Source organism: Sinocyclocheilus rhinocerous, unplaced genomic scaffold (genome assembly GCF_001515625.1).
Source record: "Sinocyclocheilus rhinocerous isolate Xijiao unplaced genomic scaffold, SAMN03320098_v1.1 scaffold553, whole genome shotgun sequence".
NCBI classification, from domain to species: domain Eukaryota; kingdom Metazoa; phylum Chordata; class Actinopteri; order Cypriniformes; family Cyprinidae; genus Sinocyclocheilus; species Sinocyclocheilus rhinocerous.
The window spans coordinates 667,522-686,650 of record NW_015627255.1 but is presented as its reverse complement, the minus strand read 5'-3'; the positions used below and the strand labels follow the sequence as shown (position 1 = coordinate 686,650).

At 37.5% G+C, this 19,129-nt stretch overlaps 1 pseudogene; it reads left to right on the top strand.

The window, feature by feature from the left end:
- LOC107726443 (hydrocephalus-inducing protein homolog) overlaps positions 1 to 19,129 on the top strand; it is a 67,433-nt pseudogene that overhangs the window by 22,677 nt on the left and 25,627 nt on the right.

Here is a 19,129-nt window from a genome sequence, read left to right as displayed (position 1 = left end):
AGACACATACACTTGCAAACATATACAGAAAAACCCATTCAGATATTCAGGGCATCCTAGATTATGGGCCGACACTCATTGGTAAACTGATCCTGTCTTCTCCACTAAGGCTGAGGACTTTCATAAGCCCAGAGATTTTACCAAACATTTTCCAGCTTTAGTCGATCCTGAATTTCATTACAGGCGCTCGATAGCGTGGCTGAGTGCCAGGCAGATGCTGACAAGAGTGCCATGTGAATTGAAAATACTCAAAACGCAGTCTTTTGCTGTTATGAGTGCATCTGTTCTTGTAGTTTCTGATAAACTAGTATTGTGAGTTTTTCAGAAAGATATGTCTCTCCTGAGACTGGCTTTTGGTTCCATTGTAAAGCTCTACTGCACGATGAAGTTTAAAGCAATCAATGGTGTTAAACCGTCTAATGCAGGTCTGATCTTATTATTGAAATTTCAGCTGGCTTGTTCTTTACTTGATTCCTTTCTCAAGGGGAAATCGCCCCAACCTCGATCTAGCTCCCTATCGATTGGCTCGTCTATCTCTCTTCCCCTCGTCTATCTCTCTCCCACCTGCTTTGCCACTTCTCTTTCAAATGAAGACTTACGGAGTGATCTATGTCTCCCAGCTGACCTCCTTTAGTCCGGCGCAGTTCAAATGATAGGGCTCTCTCTCTTCCCTCTACCTGCTCAAAGGCGTTTCCTCCTTGCTAAATACTGAATTTGCAGTTTCCCTCTTCCAAGGGCAGCCTACTGCTGGTCATGACTGTGTTACCATTGGCTTGTCCTGGGACTAATCAGCAGAGACCAAACCTTTTTTTTTTTGTAAATTTAAACAAATACTATGATACAAGGTACACTATATTGGTATATATGCTTAAATCAATTATTTTAAACCCTGGTCCTGGGACCTACCGCTCTGCATATTTTGTATGTCTCCCTTATCTGACACACTCAGCTGAATTCATGGAGCTCTCACCTAATGAGCTGATGATCTGAATTAGGTGTGTTAAATAAGGGAGACATACAAAATGTGCAGAGCGGTGTGTCCTCAGGACCAGGATTGAAAACCACTGGCTTAAACTAAATCATAAATATTTTGCTATACATTAATGTACAGGAATATGATTCTATTATGTCATGGGTTCAAGGTTTGACTTGTTAGCATTGCCCTGTTAGCCTCTGGTTCCAAAACACGTATTTCGCTGTTGATGGCTATTCAAAGGTATTATCAATGGAATATTTATTTATATAAATATAAAAAAATAAATAATTGAATTAATTTATTCAATGATAGAACATTTTAATGTTGAAATACATTTAAAATAAATGTAAATAATATTATTTTATTTTATTATAATTTTTTTTACTAATGTCTGTTTTTTTATGGATATTTTTCAGCTTTTCCATCACATGAATTAATTGCATTTAAAAAAATATATTAAAATAGACAAGATATTTAAATTGTAATTATATTTCACAATATTACTGTTTTTAATGTATTTGATCAAATATATGCAGCCTTGGTGAGCATAAGAGACTTTCAAAAGAAAAAAGAAAAAAGAAAAAACAACATTAAAAAACATTAAATAAAATGTTGAATTCTAGTGTATATGAATATATTCAATATATTCATAGTTAAGCAACAATATTTTATGGATATTGTTGTGCTTATTTAGGAAATCACAGTATGTATATCCACCTTATTTCACAACAGTGGAAGTAAGCTGTTTCTGTGAATGGCTGAGACTTACGATTCATTAGCCGTTATAAGTAAATAACTAGAATAATAACAAAATCCAGTAAATGGAAAAACTATTTGCACTACAAACAAATAGTTAGTGTGTCTATGATTATAATAAATTTAAATAATATGACAACAAATACAAATACAAATACAAATGTTTGCAGTATCAAGCAGCATAACAGACTGTTTTTGTATAGTTAAAATATCTGGAAGCAGAAGACACCAGTAGCCTTGCACATTCAAGTTACAAATGGCTGTACCTGCTCTTATGTTAAAAAAGGTGGATACAATAAAATATATTTCAAAGGGCTCCTCATATAAAGTGCTACCAAGACCCTTTACTACCTCTGATAGTCAGTATATTTCTCCAGAATTATTCATGTTGGCTCTGCAATGGCTCAGAGTTCAGTGAATATGAGATATGAGTAAGGTTCCTCCTGATCAGTCTCTAACACACCGTCTGCCTTACAAACATACTTTGCCACACACAAATATATAGGTCCTGCATGCCTCATAATCCATATCAGTTTGAGGAGTTGGATATGAAAAAGTTAGCTGCCAATTCATCTATGTGAGATGTTCACACGGTTTTCTGGAATACTTGATTCTGATTGGACAGTTGTTACATTCTGTGATGAAATATATATATATATATAGAGTATGTATATATATATATATATATATATTATGAAATGACTGCTAAACTGACTATCGTCATTTCAACCCAGCTCAATATTTCATGTATTTTTATTAATTTATTTGGAAGGCAGCCATGCAATAAGTGGGATAATGTATGTACATTTATATATGTATTAATGTATTAGATTGTGCACACTGAAACAGGAAATACTCTACCTTCAATTTCCTCTCTACAGTCTTCTCACTTTGTTTTTCCTATGAGGACTGTAAGGTGCCCTGTGTTGGAGTATATATTGTAAGTAATGGATGCTTTACTGTGTCATTGCTGTATATTAATTCCAAATTATTCCTATCTAGGTGAGCATTTCAGTTTTCATTTTTGCTGTTTTCTTAATTTTTTAAAAGACGTTTTATTCAGCAAGGACACATTGATCAATAATAATAGTCACATTGATCAAAAGTGACAGTAAATACTTCCACATTGTTAAAAAAATCTCTATATAAGATATTTAAGATAAACCACTAGAAAAATCATCCACTGTAGGATAATTTCACCTGGACATTACATAAGACACAGAAGAATCAGCCCACACACATAAGGGAGTTAACCATTGTTTTGTGCTGGTGATTTTTTTTCATGTGCCCTGTGTTGGAGTATATATTGTAAGTAATGGATGCTTTACTGTGTCATTGCTGTATATTAATTCCAAATTATTCCTATCTAGGTGAGCATTTCAGTTTTCATTTTTGCTGTTTTCTTAATTTTTTAAAAGACGTTTTATTCAGCAAGGACACGTTGATCAATAATAATAGTCGCATTGATCAAAATTTCATTTTTGCTGTTTTCTTAATTTTTTAAAAGACGTTTTATTCAGCAAGGACACATTGATCAATAATAATAGTCACATTGATCAAAAGTGACAGTAAATACTTCCACATTGTTAAAAAAATCTCTATATAAGATATTTAAGATAAAATATAAGAATATTAGCATATTAGAATGATTTATGAAGTATCATGTGACACTGAAGACTGGAGTAACGGATGCTACACGTAGCTGTGTATTGACATCCTCTCTAGAGCATTACAGAGATGCATGCCTCCTTGAGTCCTTATTGATTTAATGGTAAATTAGAGATGAGAGAAGGTGAGAAGTGAATATAGACCTGCCCTGCTGCATCCCACGCCAAGCTGCTGCATTGCATAGCCATCAGTCGGTTGGCTGTTAGTGTGCCGGCACTCAGGCATCATAGAGAAGGGCTCTGATTTAGTGCATTTCTGACAAGGCTGAGCTGGCTTTTTAAAAATGATGATTCTCATCCATTCATAAATTGAGAACATGAAAAGGATCTCTTTTGTGTATATAATGTGTTTTTTAAATGTGTGTATTTATGAATTGCAGGTGATTACAGAGAAACTGGTATGCTATGCTGTTGTCGGGCGTGAGTATGTGAGAGAGTGCATCATGAATGCAGACGTCACATGCCAATTTGTCTCCCCAGCAGTAGACATCTCCTCCCAACAAATCAACTTCTATGTGGAAAAGGTTAGCAAAAACCTCTCTTTAACATCAAGTGTTATTATAGTTTAGAAATTTTTATTTCGTTTATTTTCTAGTTTATTTAGTTTCTTAGGGGTGCCAAAGTTAATCTGCTAAGTGGTGTCAGAAATGCTTAATGCTCTGAAATTTCTCGGGTTTCAACTTTTGTACTAAATTAATTTGTGTCTATTTTTATTTTATTTTATATATTATATTATTAATTTTATATATTAAAGGGATAGTTCAACCAGAATGAAAATGTCATCATTTATTCACCCTCGTGTCTTTCCAAACCTGTATGACTTTTTTTTTACCTTCTGTGGAAAGAAGATATTCTGAGAAATGTTTTTTTTCTGGTCACCAAAACCATTTCAAACATTCTTCAAAATATCTTCTTTTATTTTCTGCAGAAGAAAGTCATATAGGTTTGGAATGACATGAGAGTGAATAAATATGACAAAATTTTCATTTTTGGGTGAATTATCCCTTTAATTTCTCCTTTTGTTATTAATGTATTGAGTGTGTATGTTAAATGTCAGGTCCATTATCTGTGTCGCAGCTCAGTGTCTGTACATGTACCCTTTTATCAAATGTCCTTCCACTTTTTATGAAGTACGAGATGCTTTCCTTACTGCTGAAAAATATGTTTTGCAACATGCAGTGTGTGGTTAGATTGAGGCAATTAACTGCTCCCTTGTACAGGAATCAAGCCTAATTTATGAATGGTACAGAAGAGATATCTATCATCTGTTCATCCAGTCAATCAATTTTGATTCATTTGTAAGTCACTGGACTGCATAAAGACAAGATTGAGGAATAGACAAATGTCATGGTCTATTGAAATTGAAAATAGATTGCTGCCCCTAATATTGACAGTAAAGACCATGCAGTTGTTATGCCGACTCACTCAAATGAGCCGTCCAAATTTACTTCTCATTGGCAAAATGATTGTAAGTGAGCTGAGATGGCAAATTAATTTTAACCCCAGCCCACAGCTCAGCATTGGCATCTCAGGTCCTCTTCTGTTTTTAAAAAAAGCTGTAGAATAAGCACAGTGAGCTCAGGGGGAACCATCATTATGATGAAAATGATTTTCTGTCTGCCTTATTTCACTTTTATTATCTCTCTTTCAACACACACACACCTTTTCACACACAACACCACCCCCCTTGTCAGATTCCTGTTCTCTCCCATTTTTGCTGCAGCCATACATATTTTCAAACACTTCTTATGTCTTCTGACAGATACTTTCAGGCGCCTTGCAGGTCTGCATCTTAGAACTAAAAATGCAGATTTATTTCAGTGGTATTCTTTTTATCTGATTCTGTCCCATTCGTCTGTGTTTTGACAGTCCTTGCTGCTAGATTTACTGAATGCTCCCTTAGTAGAGCTTGGAGGAATAAATCAATTAAAGAGAGTGAGTAGGGAATGGAGAGAGAGAGGTGAGAGGAAAGTGGAGGAAGAGGGAAACCAAGAAAGTAGGGGAGAATGAAATTCGCCTTTTAAGTATTGACAGTAAAATTGCACAAATGACTGATATTTGTGCTTGAAAATGATATTGTGTCTAATAGCATTAATATTAGCTGGTCTCAATATTACTTCCTCAGCACATGCTACTGTAGTTTCAGAAGTTCTCAGTCTGAACGGAGACACATTTTCAGTCCCTATGTAAGATTATACAGTACTTTGTATGGAAGATTGTACGGTATGGTAGACAGTAGATTTTGTGTACACACACACACACACACACACACTAATCCTGTAGTATATTGTGTTTTATTGGTTTAGCTTTATATGTTGTTTTTCCAATATATTTATGAAGTTTATCTTACTCACAGGCTCCAGATGTGTCTCTGGTTCCATTGTATCAGAGGCTGGTTCTCAAGAGCGTGTCCTCCTTGAACCTCTCCATGGAACTGACCCTGCATGAGCCTTTTGGATTGTGTGATTATGATGGGGATGAACTGTATACAACCTCAAAGGTAAACAGGTTGAGTTTAGTTGCAGTTTATTTACCAGTAATGGCTGTGTAATTAATGGGACTCATTAATTATTTCTTCCAAAAAGCAAAATAAAAATATTAAAATGCCATTATCTTATTGTTGCACATCTATGCATGCAAGTATGCAGGTAAGATTTGTAGAGGTAATCAGAATTTTTGGTCTTTCAGGTTAAGTCTAGTTCTTCTCTTTCTCTAGAGTCTGGTGCTGGCTGTTAGAGCTCAAAAAGAGCTATGAGTGCGTTTCAACCCCATGTATCGACAGGACCGCATCACCCGTGTGGTTGAGGATGTGCTGGAGTTCTGCTACCATGGCCACCCTCAGCAGGACAGGGTAGTGCTGAGGGGTGAGGTCCACTTCCCTAATCTCAAGTTCTCAAGCACCACATTGGACATTGGCTGCATTCTCAACAACACAAAATCTCGCCACAAGCTCACCATGACCAACTGCAGCCCACTCTGCGTTTCCTACCGTTGGGCCTTCTTGGTAGACCGACAGCAATGCCATATTCGGTAGGACAATACATTGATTTGAGGTTCATATTATAAATCTAACCTTAAAGGGATAGTTAATCCAGAAATGAAAATGATTTCATTTTCCAGCAGGATTTTTCACCTGCCCACACTGCCAAAAGCACCAAAAGTTGGTTAAATGACCATGGTGTTTGGTGTGCTTGACTGGCCAGCAAACTCACCAGACCTGAACCCCGTAGAGAATCTATGGGGTATTGTCAAGTGGAAAATGAGAAACAAGAGACCAAAAAATGCAGATGAGCTGAAGGCCACTGTCAAAGAAACCTGGGTTTCCATACTACCTCAGCAGTGCCACAAACTCCATGCCACGCCGAATTGAGGCAGTAATTAAAGCAAAAGGAGCCCCTACCAAGTATTGAGTACATGTACAGTAAATGAACATACTTTCCAGAAGGCCAACAATTCACTAAAAATGTTTTTTTTATTGGTCTTATGAAGTATTCTAATTTGTTGAGATAGTGAATTGGTGGGTTTTTGTTAAATGTGAGCCAAAATCATCACAATTAAAAGAACCAAAGACTTAAACTACTTCAGTCTGTGTGCACTGAATTTATTTAATACACGAGTTTCACAATTTGAGTTGAATTACTGAAATAAATGAACTTTTCCACGACATTCTAATTTATTGAGATGCACCTGTACACACCTTACTGACTTTCTTCTTTGGAACACAAAAGAAGATATTTTGAAGAATGTTTCAACTGTTTGTCCATACTGTTGTCCATACAATTATTAGACCCCAATGACTTTCATTGTATGGGCATAAAATCACTGGGACATTTTTCTAAATTTTGTCTAAATACAAAGTGTATCTAGTTAGTAGTTCTTTAAGCATAAGCTAAAATGGTTAGGATCACAGGGGCACCTCTCCACAGAGTAAACTTGGCTGTGCTGTGCTTTAATTCCATGCTAGTGTATTTTTAATGTAGCCTGTCGCAGGAAAGGGGACAGACCGTATGGACTTAAGCTGATATTTAGCAGTTTAAAGGCTGCATAAATGACTTCTTGAGAGAAATGTTCAAGGAGTATTGATTTTCTGTTGACAAACAACAACAACAAAAATAAATAAATAAATTGGGGGGAATTAAATGACTCCCAAAAAAGCCCCAAAAGATTAAGCAATCAATGCTTTAATTCAGCACTCAGCTGTTAAAGACGGACAGATGTCCAGTCAAGCCTTCCAAGCCCCTTGAGGAAATGCAGTAACTGACTATAACTGAATAAATGGGTAATGATGTATGGCAGCTCACACTTTCTGATGGAAGTGAGTAGTGGAGAAGCATGTGATTAAATAATGGGTCATCAGCATTTACAATCTCTGTGGTGTTCAAATGCAGCACCTTACAATAACAGTCAACATTTGATCTCTGTGTTCTCAAATAGAGCATTCAGTGCCATGTAGTGGAGCAATTATAGAAACTGAGTAAGTGTTTAGATTACAACCAATGTTTAATTTAAATTAAAATGTAAATATTTAAATATCAAATATAAAAAATGTTTACTAATTTAATTAATATATTTTTACTTCATTTCTATAGTCATATGTTTTCTTTTGATGAAGATGTAATTTAAATTTTAGTGTGTTTTTGTGAAGAGCAGGGGTCACCAAACTCGGTCCTGGAGGGCCGGTGTCCTGCAGAGTTTTGCGCCAACCCTAATCAAACACACCTGAACCAGCTAATCAAGGTCTTATGTACACTTGAAACTTCCAGCCAGGTGTGTTGAGGCAAGTTGGAGCTAAACTCTGCAGGACCCCGGCCCTCCAGGACAGAGTTTGGTGACCCCTGGCGAAGAGTATTCAGAATGAGGCTTACACATTCTGGCTAGTCAACCCAATGTCATGAGAAAACGTATTTAACGAGGTGACAATTTCATATGTACAATGTGACTCGTATGGTAATGTTCCCTGTTACCATGAAGGTCCACCCCTAAACCTAAGTGTCAGTGTGGTGTAAGCAGATCGCACGAAAATTCATAAAAAATTAGCCACCAGTTCGCCTGTTAGACTAGCATGTCAGTTTCACATGTGAATTTACATAATTTTGTAAATATGTGGTTAATCTTAAATATATAGGGTGCGCATGTGTGAATTCAGTTTACTGGTGTTCATTCACTGTTCAGATTCAGCTCACACTGTTTAAGTGGGACAATCCTTGACATTGCTCATTCTGATTGCATTATTTGAAATAATCAAATGATGCAATGGGAAACAATAATGTCAAGACATTGTTAGTGTTAATATCTTGCAGTTAAAATTTTTCCAATTGTATTTTTTGTTATATTTGACAGTATGTTTTAATTAAAGGGGTCATATGACGTTGCTAAAAAGAACATTATGTTGTGTATTTGGTGTAATGCAATGTGTTTATGCGGTTTAAGGTAAAAAAAACCCACATTATTTTCCACATACTGTACATTATTGTTTCTCCTCTATGCCCCACCTTTTTGAAACGCGTCGAAATTTACAAAGCTCATCGGTCTTAAAAGCGAGGTGTACGCTGATTGGCCAGCTATCCTGTGCGTTCTGATTGGCCGAATACCTCAAGCGTGTGACGGAAATGTTACGCCCCTTACCATACTGTGATGCCGTCCTTGTACCGGCGACGAAGCGGACATCGTCCTCTTTTGGAAGGCCAAACAAAGTAGTTTCGCTTTCACAACGAAACACACAGCGTCTCCACGACATGGTGGCGGCAGCAACAACAATACTACAGCGAGAATAAAAGTTACGTCTTCTTTCTTTGCGTGAACATTTGGGCGGCGTTATGCAAATCTTCCCACATCGTGACGTAGACATGTGGGGGCGTGTTAGAACGAGCCGTTTTAGGGGGGCGTGGACAAGTCTTAACTTTTATAAAGAATATCTCTTTGGGTTTGAGACTTTAGTCTTTGCAGCTTTAGGGATCTTATCTATGCACGAACAGCTTGTAACACTCCAAAGAGAAAGGAAAAATTGAAATTGCATCATATGACCCCTTTAAAACCATTTCATTATTGCAATCATATGTGTTTTTGTCTTGTCTCATATGCCGATATATCTAACACCCTCTCAGCTTTACACACATGCTTACGGTTTCCTGTTTAAGAAATAAAAATGGCTTGCACAAAGCTTTATTTTAAATCTCAGCTGTCGATAACTTTGGGTTGAGTTTTTATAGTTTTAAATCGTTGTTTAGTGGCTGCCATGTCCTGCGTCGGATTAATCGATATAGCCTCCATGGGGCTACAGTGCAAGCCAGTGAAGATTAATCACTTTCTGCACTGCTATTCGCTTCCCACCTCCTGCATGATCCATTAAGACTATGACCTTTTCTATCAATATCACAGGGGCTTCAGCATGCATTGTCCAGCCTGCTAATTAAAAGCCTATCAGTAATTAAAACCTAGAGCGAAGCTGGTATTGCAACATTTCTTTGATCCATTTGGGCTCCCGACACATAGCGGATTTCTTGTTGATGGACAGTTTTTTTCATGGTGTCTGTGGCTGATATGAGACTGATTACTTTTTCTTTCTTTTCTGGTAGGTTTTTTGATGAGACGAGTCAAGGGACTGACAGAGACGCTGGGGGGAAAAGCAAGGAGAGCGGAGGCGCAGTGGGAGCTGTTAGAGCAGAGAGAAGCTGACGGCAAGACGGACCCAAACAGGTCTGAGAAGAGCTTCTGTGTGAGACTAGAGGCTGACAACTCCCTGATGCCTCTCTGATAATAAGCAGGAATTATGAGGATACATATAAAGTGGGATGTTTACTCGAATCTCATCATGCTAGCAGACCTTTATGAGTATTACCTCACCTCCTCACTGGTTCTCCAAGTTGATAATGAGAGCATGAAGCGTAGCCTCCTACAGAATCGTTAGATTACTCGAGCACCCATCACGTATACACTCATATCAAGGAGGGCAGGTGAATGTGTGGCGTTATCTGTACGCTTGTTGAGCGTAGCGAGCATTTCTGGCAGCACATGTCTCTTGAGAGACTTCAGCCTTTGAGAACACCTGCACCAGACTTCCCTTCACTGCATTAGTATCTAAAACACTCTCTACACTGTCATTTGTTCTGTGCTCTCAGCCTGGTTCACAGAGATGTTGGTTGAAGCTACTTGTTCACACACATATTAAAACAAACAGCATTCAGATGGATTTTAGAGGAATACATTTTTTTTCTAGATATGGCTGGTGTTTTCAATTTCCAAGGGTCCTGTGGAGCTTATTCATTATCTGTACTAAGCAGTGTTAATCATGTTTTTTGATTAACACTGCCCCCTGCTGACTCCTTTTATAATAGCACCCATTGTTACAACCTGCCCAGTTTCAATACAACTTTCCATCTGAATAGTTCATGTTTTTTGATTAACACTGCCCCCTGCTGACTCCTTTTATAACAGCACCCATTGTTACAACCTGCCCAGTTTCAATACAACTTTCCATCTGAATAGTTTTACAAGATTTATTATTAGCTTTTTTGCCAAAAGGGAAATATTATGACACTGATTCCATCAAAGCTTATTCTGAGTGAGTGTGGCTCTTATTATATTCTTTTCCCTTTCTTTAAAGGCTGAGACTTCCCATTTGAACATTTCTTCTGATAAATTACATCCATTCAATTATTTAATGCTTTCTGTAATTAATGGCCATCTCGACAGACCCAATTTGTTTTCCGTCTGACCCTTTAGGCAGAACTAATATGTGAAGTAAGAAATGGAGATCTGATGATTGTTGAAAACCCCTAATAATGTGTCATTGTTTATGTTTTTGCAGGGAGGCTGACATAATCATACCTCAGTTGGAAGAGGATGAATTGCATCATGGTAACTCCAACAGACAGGAGCAGAATAGGAAATGCTCAACACAAAGGCCATTGAAGACAGAGCTGGGAAGCAAACCCATCAGTCTCACAGCCAATGGGCATCCGAGTATGGGTGTGAAAGAGGTTGGTATAACCTTGCATCTGTCCCTTTATGATGACATAGGCTGCTTCTGAAAGCTTAGGCATGACTTTGCAGGCAGTGTTTGCGCACAAAGGCATCTCCCAAAACTGATTTAGGACAGACTTCTAAAGTAGCATAATAGTTTAATGATCTACAACAAAATGGAGATGCTTTAGTGCTATCTAAGTGAATAATTAATTACTACAAAACTAATTTCTAAATAGGTCAAAAACAAACATTTGACCACTAACACAAACTGACCACTAACTGCAAATTTCAGACCCCATTTTTATTTTTGAACTCAACTGTCACAGAATCAAATGCACAGGATAGTGGGATATCTACGCTGCCTTCAGAAATTGGTCAAATGAAGGTAGCTCAGTAGACAGGATGTGGCACAATGACTGGATTCAGACATGCCTTGTTGCCTTACATCCAAATGATGCCTGAAGAGGCAGAATTTTTCAGCTTTCGGACGCAGTAATATTCTGTAAAAGTTTTAATACAGTTTGAATTGCCTCTTTTTCATGCAATACAATTATACTCATCTATTTCATAGATGTTTGATATCTCATCACCGTATGGGGAACTACATCCTGGTGACCTTCTTGTTTCTTGGCCACGCTGACATCAGCACACATGTGTTGGCATTGTGTGAGGTGGAAGGAGGGCCAACCTATGAGATCAAACTCAAGGGTCAGGCTTCCTTTGTTTCGTATACGCTGGACACAAACGACATTGACTTTGGTTTACAGGTAATTACACACTTTCACCATAATAGCAAGTGACAAAAGTGACGTGACATGTAGCCAAGTATGGTGTCCCATACTCTGAATTTGTGCACACACACAGCAGTGAGTAGTGAACACACACCCAGAGCAGCGGGTAGCCATTTTTGTTGCAGCACCCAGGGAGCAGTTGGAGGTTCAGTGCCTTGCTCAAGGGTCTCACCTCAGTCGTGGTATTGGTATCCCTGTTCGGTACCATGACTTGAACCCATGACCTTTGGGTTACAAGTCTGATTCTCTAACCATTAGGCCACGACTGCCCCCTAAATAGGATCATTAGGATCAATAGGATTAATAGGATAATTTCAGCAGTGATATGTATAAATGGAAAAAAAAATCTGTTTTGTTTCTTATAATCACAGTTGTTTGACCATGTGGCGGAAATAGAGATCACTCTGAAAAACACAGGGAAAGTTGGCTTTGATTTCTCTACTCTAACTGGAGAACAAGGACTCTTTGCAGAACAACCCTTGCCTGGTCAGCCTCTCATCATCCCCAGCAAGGTGAGATGTTCTTCATGTTTCAATACCCTGATGACTTTTTATCCATTGCGTATCAAATTTGTTGCCCAAAGTTGGCTTTGATTTCTCTACTCTAACTGGAGAACAAGGACTCTTTGCAGAACAACCCTTGCCTGGTCAGCCTCTCATCGTCCCCAGCAAGGTGAGATGTTCTTCATGTTTCAATACCCTGATGACTTTTTATCCATTGCGTATCAAATTTGTTGCCGAAGTGTATCAAGTGTCATGGTTGTGTTTCTTTTGAAGGGTCACCTAGAGCCGTATGCAGAAATGAGGCTCAGTGTATATTACCTCCCAGGGATCCCAGAAGTCTTTCAAAAGACCTTTCAGTTGCAAGTGGCCTTCTATGAGGCAGAGAACATCACAGTAAGAGGAGAGGGTATTTTCCCTCGACTGTGTCTGGAGTGGACCTGCCTAGAGAGCTGAGTAAGTTACTGTCCACAGTTTTCACAAAAATATTAGAGAGCACAACAGTTTTCTACATAATGAGAAATGATTATTGAGTTGCAAATCAACATATTAGAATGATTTCTGCAGGATCATGAGACACTGAAGACTGAAGTAATGGCTGCTGAAAATTCAGCTTTACCATCACAGGAGACAATTACATTTTAAAAATATTAAAATAGAAAATTGTAATTTATTATTTTAAATAGTAATAATATTTCACAATATTACTGTCATACTGAAAAAAGTACCAACTCCAAACGGTTGGTAGTGTAAAAATCTGAACAATCCTTAAAGTATTCAACTTTGTGCTATAAGCATTAATTATACCTCCGATTGCATGGCTTGTTGAGGACAGGTGTGCTTTTGGGGAATGTTCACACAAAATGTGTTTTTGATTGCACTTGCACTGCTTTTTAATTATTGTTTGGTGTAGATGTCTTTGCACCTTGTCTCACAGCTTTTTTTAGCGTCTTGCACCTGAGCATCAAGTATTAAGATGTGTTTTTAAGAAGTTCAACTTTTGACACACAGCACAGCTAATCAGTGCCATTTTCAAAGCAGTGGACCAATCAGAAGAAATCAGGCGGGGCAAGCATCATAAGCGTGTTTACAGTAGCAACTGAGTATAATTTGTTGGAAAAGGCCCTTGGTTATAGAATGGGTGATTTTTGTAACTTTCAATTAGCTGTTTGGCTGTTTCTAAAACATTCTGATATCTGTTTACCGGAACACATCTCAAGATGCTTTTCATTTGGTCAATCCCTTGGCTGATCCCAACTCCAAGATTTTTAAGACTTCAAAAAAAGTATAGCCCTTAAGTGACTGGCTTATGTCTTCATATGATCTAATTAATCGAATCTTATAAATGAATTAGCCATTCTGAGGCCAACAGCTCTTCACAAAATTGTTGAACACATTGAGAAGTTCAGACAGGATGTTTTAAATTCCCGAATATGATCCAACTTTCACTCTCATCAAATACACTTGAAAGGAGTCCAGGCCTTCGTCCTGGTTCACCTAACCTTTAATCAAACACAGCTGAACGGTGCCAGATTGCAGACAGACGTAATGGACTTGACCTTGAACTAGCTCACACTCTGCGCTAGAACTGTTCAAATCCTTTTTCCTCTCTGATCTGCAGCCAACCTGAAGGAGTGCTATTTATCTCAGAAACAAGCAGTTTGCTCTCAGTGGAAACTGAGGTCTTGTGGTTATAGAGCAAATGGTGCAACTATTACTAAGGAAAGGAATGCTGTGTTGCTCTCTGATTACCTATTGATCGGATTCTTTGCAGTTTGTAGTAAAGAGCGAAGAAATTGCAGGCTTTGTTGCTTAAGATATATTTTTACATCATAAGGTCAATATTTCGACAACAAGGCCTATAAAAAGAGATTGTTGAATCAGTAATAGCAAGCAGTAAGTAGACTCAGATTAAATAGATTTTAACTAAAATGCATGGCTGTTGTACTCAGATCTCAAACAAATCTCATCTGAATAAGGCATTCAGAAGAGGCTATGAAACCTTATGAAGGTGTTTTCTGTTTTCTGGCTAGATGAGGAGATATATGGTTCTTTGCTAAAGGAGGCAAAGACTCAGTGGAGAATGAAAAATCAAGGGAGGGGGTGTTGAACAGGCTTGTCACAGCAAAGGAGGAGATGCCACCTAAAGACGACTACATTCCTACTGTGAGTCTGTCTGTGATAAATGCATGTTGTGTCTTCCTCGTCCTAGTGTGCTGTAATCCATCAAACTCCAATGAGAATAGCCATTATTGCAGCTTTGTAAATACATTTTTGTGTTTTCTATAATATATGCCATAGTATGATGCCCTGCTGCAAATGGAGTTAGAACGGCTCCCTGTAAAGGAAAATGCCATGGCTGTACAGAAACAACACCAACTCACAGATCAAAGAGGATCTGGGTCCACTAACAATTGGATCAAGAAGCTGTGTAAGTAAGTCCATTCATGTAGAAACCTCTCATTTTTACAAGAAATCAAAGCATGTGTCTGATGGACCTTCTCTTTAGGTTAAGCTTGCCTGAGTACACACTGGACTTTGGCTGTGTCATCAATGGCAGCATTGTGACCCACATTGTCAAAATAACCAACACTTGTCCAGTTGCTGTATCTTTCAGAGCTGACAGGAGCTCACTGGCAGGCACAGGTTGGTCCTTTCCACAGAATGGTAAGTAGATTTAAAACAGTCAGAGATGATTGTTCTGGACAGCATCGGTTTCAGCAACAGATCCTCTTCAAATAGGTGTCAATCTTTGTGATGTGTTTAGGTTGTTTACGAAGCTTGTGGTTTGGTGTAAAGTTGAGCTTCTTCTCTTAATGTCATTATTTCGGTATGAATAATTTGAAATTTCATTGCATAGCTTTATTCACTGTATTGATATTCATTTTTATTCTGCTCAGGGTTTAGTACAGAATTGGACAAGGTGCAGAATTTGCCTTTCTGTGAGACAGAGACGTTTGAGGTGAAGTTTGATGCCTGTGGGGCCAATCTGGGAAAGATCGATGCAGTTCTGCCCATACAGGTTTGGTGAAAACGACATTACATATCTGAGACAAGCAAAGAAATACAGGATGAAGATGAAATATTGACTTTTTGTGCCTTTTGAGACTACAAACATCCATCATCATAAACATTCACGCATTCACAAATCTCATAGACTTATACTTAATAAGAAATAATTAAGATTCTGCACAGTTTCTAGGTTTTTAAGCAAAATTGTGACATCTTAGAATTTATCTTGAATTCAACTCATTATAATGTTTATATAATTTGTAATTAAAAAAATCTTTATTAAATCAGAAAAGTGCAAAATCAGCATTTTATCAATTATTTATTTCAGAACTGATGTTTGCATTGTTTGTAGAGTATATATCCATTAGAAGGCACCCACTACTATCTGTAATGCACATTATAGCTTATTGCCCCTTTGTTTGTTTATTGTGTCACTGAGTCATTCACTTGTGTCTGATTGACAGGTGAGTAAGGAGCCCCAAGTGCAAGTGCATTTATGCACAGAGGTCACAATGCCATCTCTCACAGTGTCAACAGACACACTGCAGTTCGACACCATCCAGTGCGGCTTGTGTCAGGTGATCACAGTCCAGCTGCACAATGATGGGCCAATGCCCTGTGAGTGGAGCATCAGACAGGAGGAATGGCCAAAGAAGGTACAAGCCTTGGACAGAACATGCAAACAAAGAGCCAGAATAATTTTTGTTTTTGGAATAACTCTGATGAATCATTCACTGTAAGATTATGATCATGTTTTAAGAAAGTAAATTGAGTTAATTTTGATTTCATGTTGACTCTGAGGTTCATTTCCATCATTAATAAGCTGGTTTAGTAATGAATTACATATATCTACTGCATATTAATGGGTGTTGGCCACAGTGCTGAGATTCATTTGTCTTTGTGGCATGTTTGCTGCTGCTAATCAGTTTTCAGTTTAATCAAACTGGTATGCGGTTTACTTCGGCGCTCTTACAATATGTTGTGTTTTTTCCTCTGATAACATATCAAGGTTTTGTTGTGATTGAATTGAATGGGAATTTATCCCAGATGTTGTCTGTTTGGTTATGTGATCAGATTGACAAGCACATCCCACTGTACCTAAGACGACAGGCTCAGCTGAAACAACGCCCTCCTCCAGTTGTCTTTGTGTTATTGCCCTCAGATGGCACACTCTATCCTGGTGACAGAACCAGCGTGCAGGTCAAATTCAGCCCAGCAGAGGGGGTAATTAAACACAGACACTAGCTATGATTACTAAATTACTAGTTTTACATATTATACACTACTGATCAAAACTTTGGGGTAAGGGGGGCGGGGGGTTACAAAGAAATTAATACTTTTATTAAGCAAGAATTAATTAAATTTAGTGAAGACATTTATAATGTTACAAAAGATTTATATTTCAAATAAATGTTGTTCTTTTGACATTTTCTGTTCATCAAAAAATCCTGAAAAAAACATTTTCCACAAATTATTAAGCAGCAACTGTTTCCAGCATTGATAATAATAAGAAATGTTTCCTGAGCAGCAAATCCGCATATTAGAAGGATTTCTGAAGGATCATGAGACACTGAAGACTGGAGTAATGGCTGCTGAAAATTCACAAAAATAAATGACACACATTACAAATGATCGATATTACAGATATTTTAAAATAACAAACAGTTACTTTAAAATGTATCATTAATTCAACATTTATTAATATTGTTTTTGATCAAATAAATTCAGACTTGGTGAGAATAAGAGACTTCTTAAAAAGCATTAAAAAATCTTACCAATCCCAAACTGTTGAATGATAATGTAATAATTATGAATGAGACATTTCTAATGTAAGTCACTTTGGATAAAAGCGTCTGCTAAATGCATAAATTTAAAATTTAATTTAATTTAAAATTTAATTTTAATTTAATTTAAAATTTAATGTCAAAGTTTCAAGATTAAATCTAGCTATATTTGATCTATATACAATTTATATTTTCTATAAATAAAATACAAACACAAATCAGTTTACTATGTTGAATTTGATTCCTTAAACTATGATGAAGTCACTGTAGTTCTATTGGGAATCATAGTAACATGACTGAGTTATGAATAATTCCAATATATTGTGTTGCCTGCAGTCAATCTGTATATCTTTAGGCCTGGTTGTTTTCCTTCTGATGTGTGTTCTTCAGAGGGTGTACAGTCAGAGATTAGTTATAACAGTGGCTCAGAGCACTCAGAAGATCTTGCTGCTGGCCCAAGGTCAGGGACAAGAGCCTCAGCTGGAGTTTTCCTCTTCAGAACTAGATTTTGGGTCCATCCTGCCCTACAGTGAAGGGAAGGTGTTTCAGCATTTGCCTCATTTACTGTGTACTGTGTATATTTTCAGTTCTCCCAGGGAATCTTATTTCTCAACAATGACCTTCAAATATGTGTTTGGTTCAGTGTAGTGTTGAACACTGTCATTCCCATTGTATATTCATCCTCTTCCATTGTTTCTTTGTGTTCTGCTTCTCAGATCTTGCGAATGTTAAAAGGATATGATGCTCAAAATGTGTTACTTCTACCTCCCCGTGCCCCTGGTGAGACTCTGCCCCCAGAACTGTTGGAATTCTACAAAGAGCAGAGCTCACAGGAACCCGAGCAAGGTACTGTATACAGCAACAGAGATGGTCTATATCAAGGGTTTTCCATTTTTTCAGAGTCCCAAATCTGAAAATTTAATATTTATTTAAATGTGTTTATTATAGTTTATTTATTTAGTTTAATTTAATTTTTTTTATTATTTATTTTTAAAAAATGTCTCTTTATTTTAATTTTTTTCCACGGATCCCACTTTGAAAAACCCTGGTCTATATGATTAGAAATTATCTCAAAGGCACATTTTTAAATAAACAAAAGCTTTTAAAGGATGTTTGCTTGTGTTCTGCTATGTGTCAAACTGCTTTTTTAGCCTTTTTTTTTTTACTTTTTAGCTACACAGAACACTTCTGACATAGTACATGATCACAGGTTTTGCCTTTTGGCAAGATTTTTAAAGATTTTTAAAATTTTTAAAGGGGTCATATGATGCGATTTCAATGTTTACCTGCACCACTCACCAGTCTCGAGTCTCACGGAGGAGCTCCGGAAGGATAAAAGGGAGCCACTCACCGGTCTCGAGTCTCACGGAGGAGCTCCGGAAGGATAAAAGGGAGGAGTGACGACAGTGAAAGACGAGAGAGGACCAGGCCTGGACTTTATTTTGTGTTTTGGTTTTGTTTGTGCGCGACAGTCGTCTGCGAGGGGCTGTCGCGCTATTTTGTGTTTGTTTATTTTATTATAAAATGTTGGTTTAAATGTCCGCCGGTTCCCGCCACCTTCTTCCCGTGACTATGAACTTTGTTACAATCTGTAAAGTTGCAAAGACTAAAGTCTCAAATCCAAAGAGATATTCTTTATAAAAGTTAAGAGTCAACCACACCTACCTAAAACGGCTCG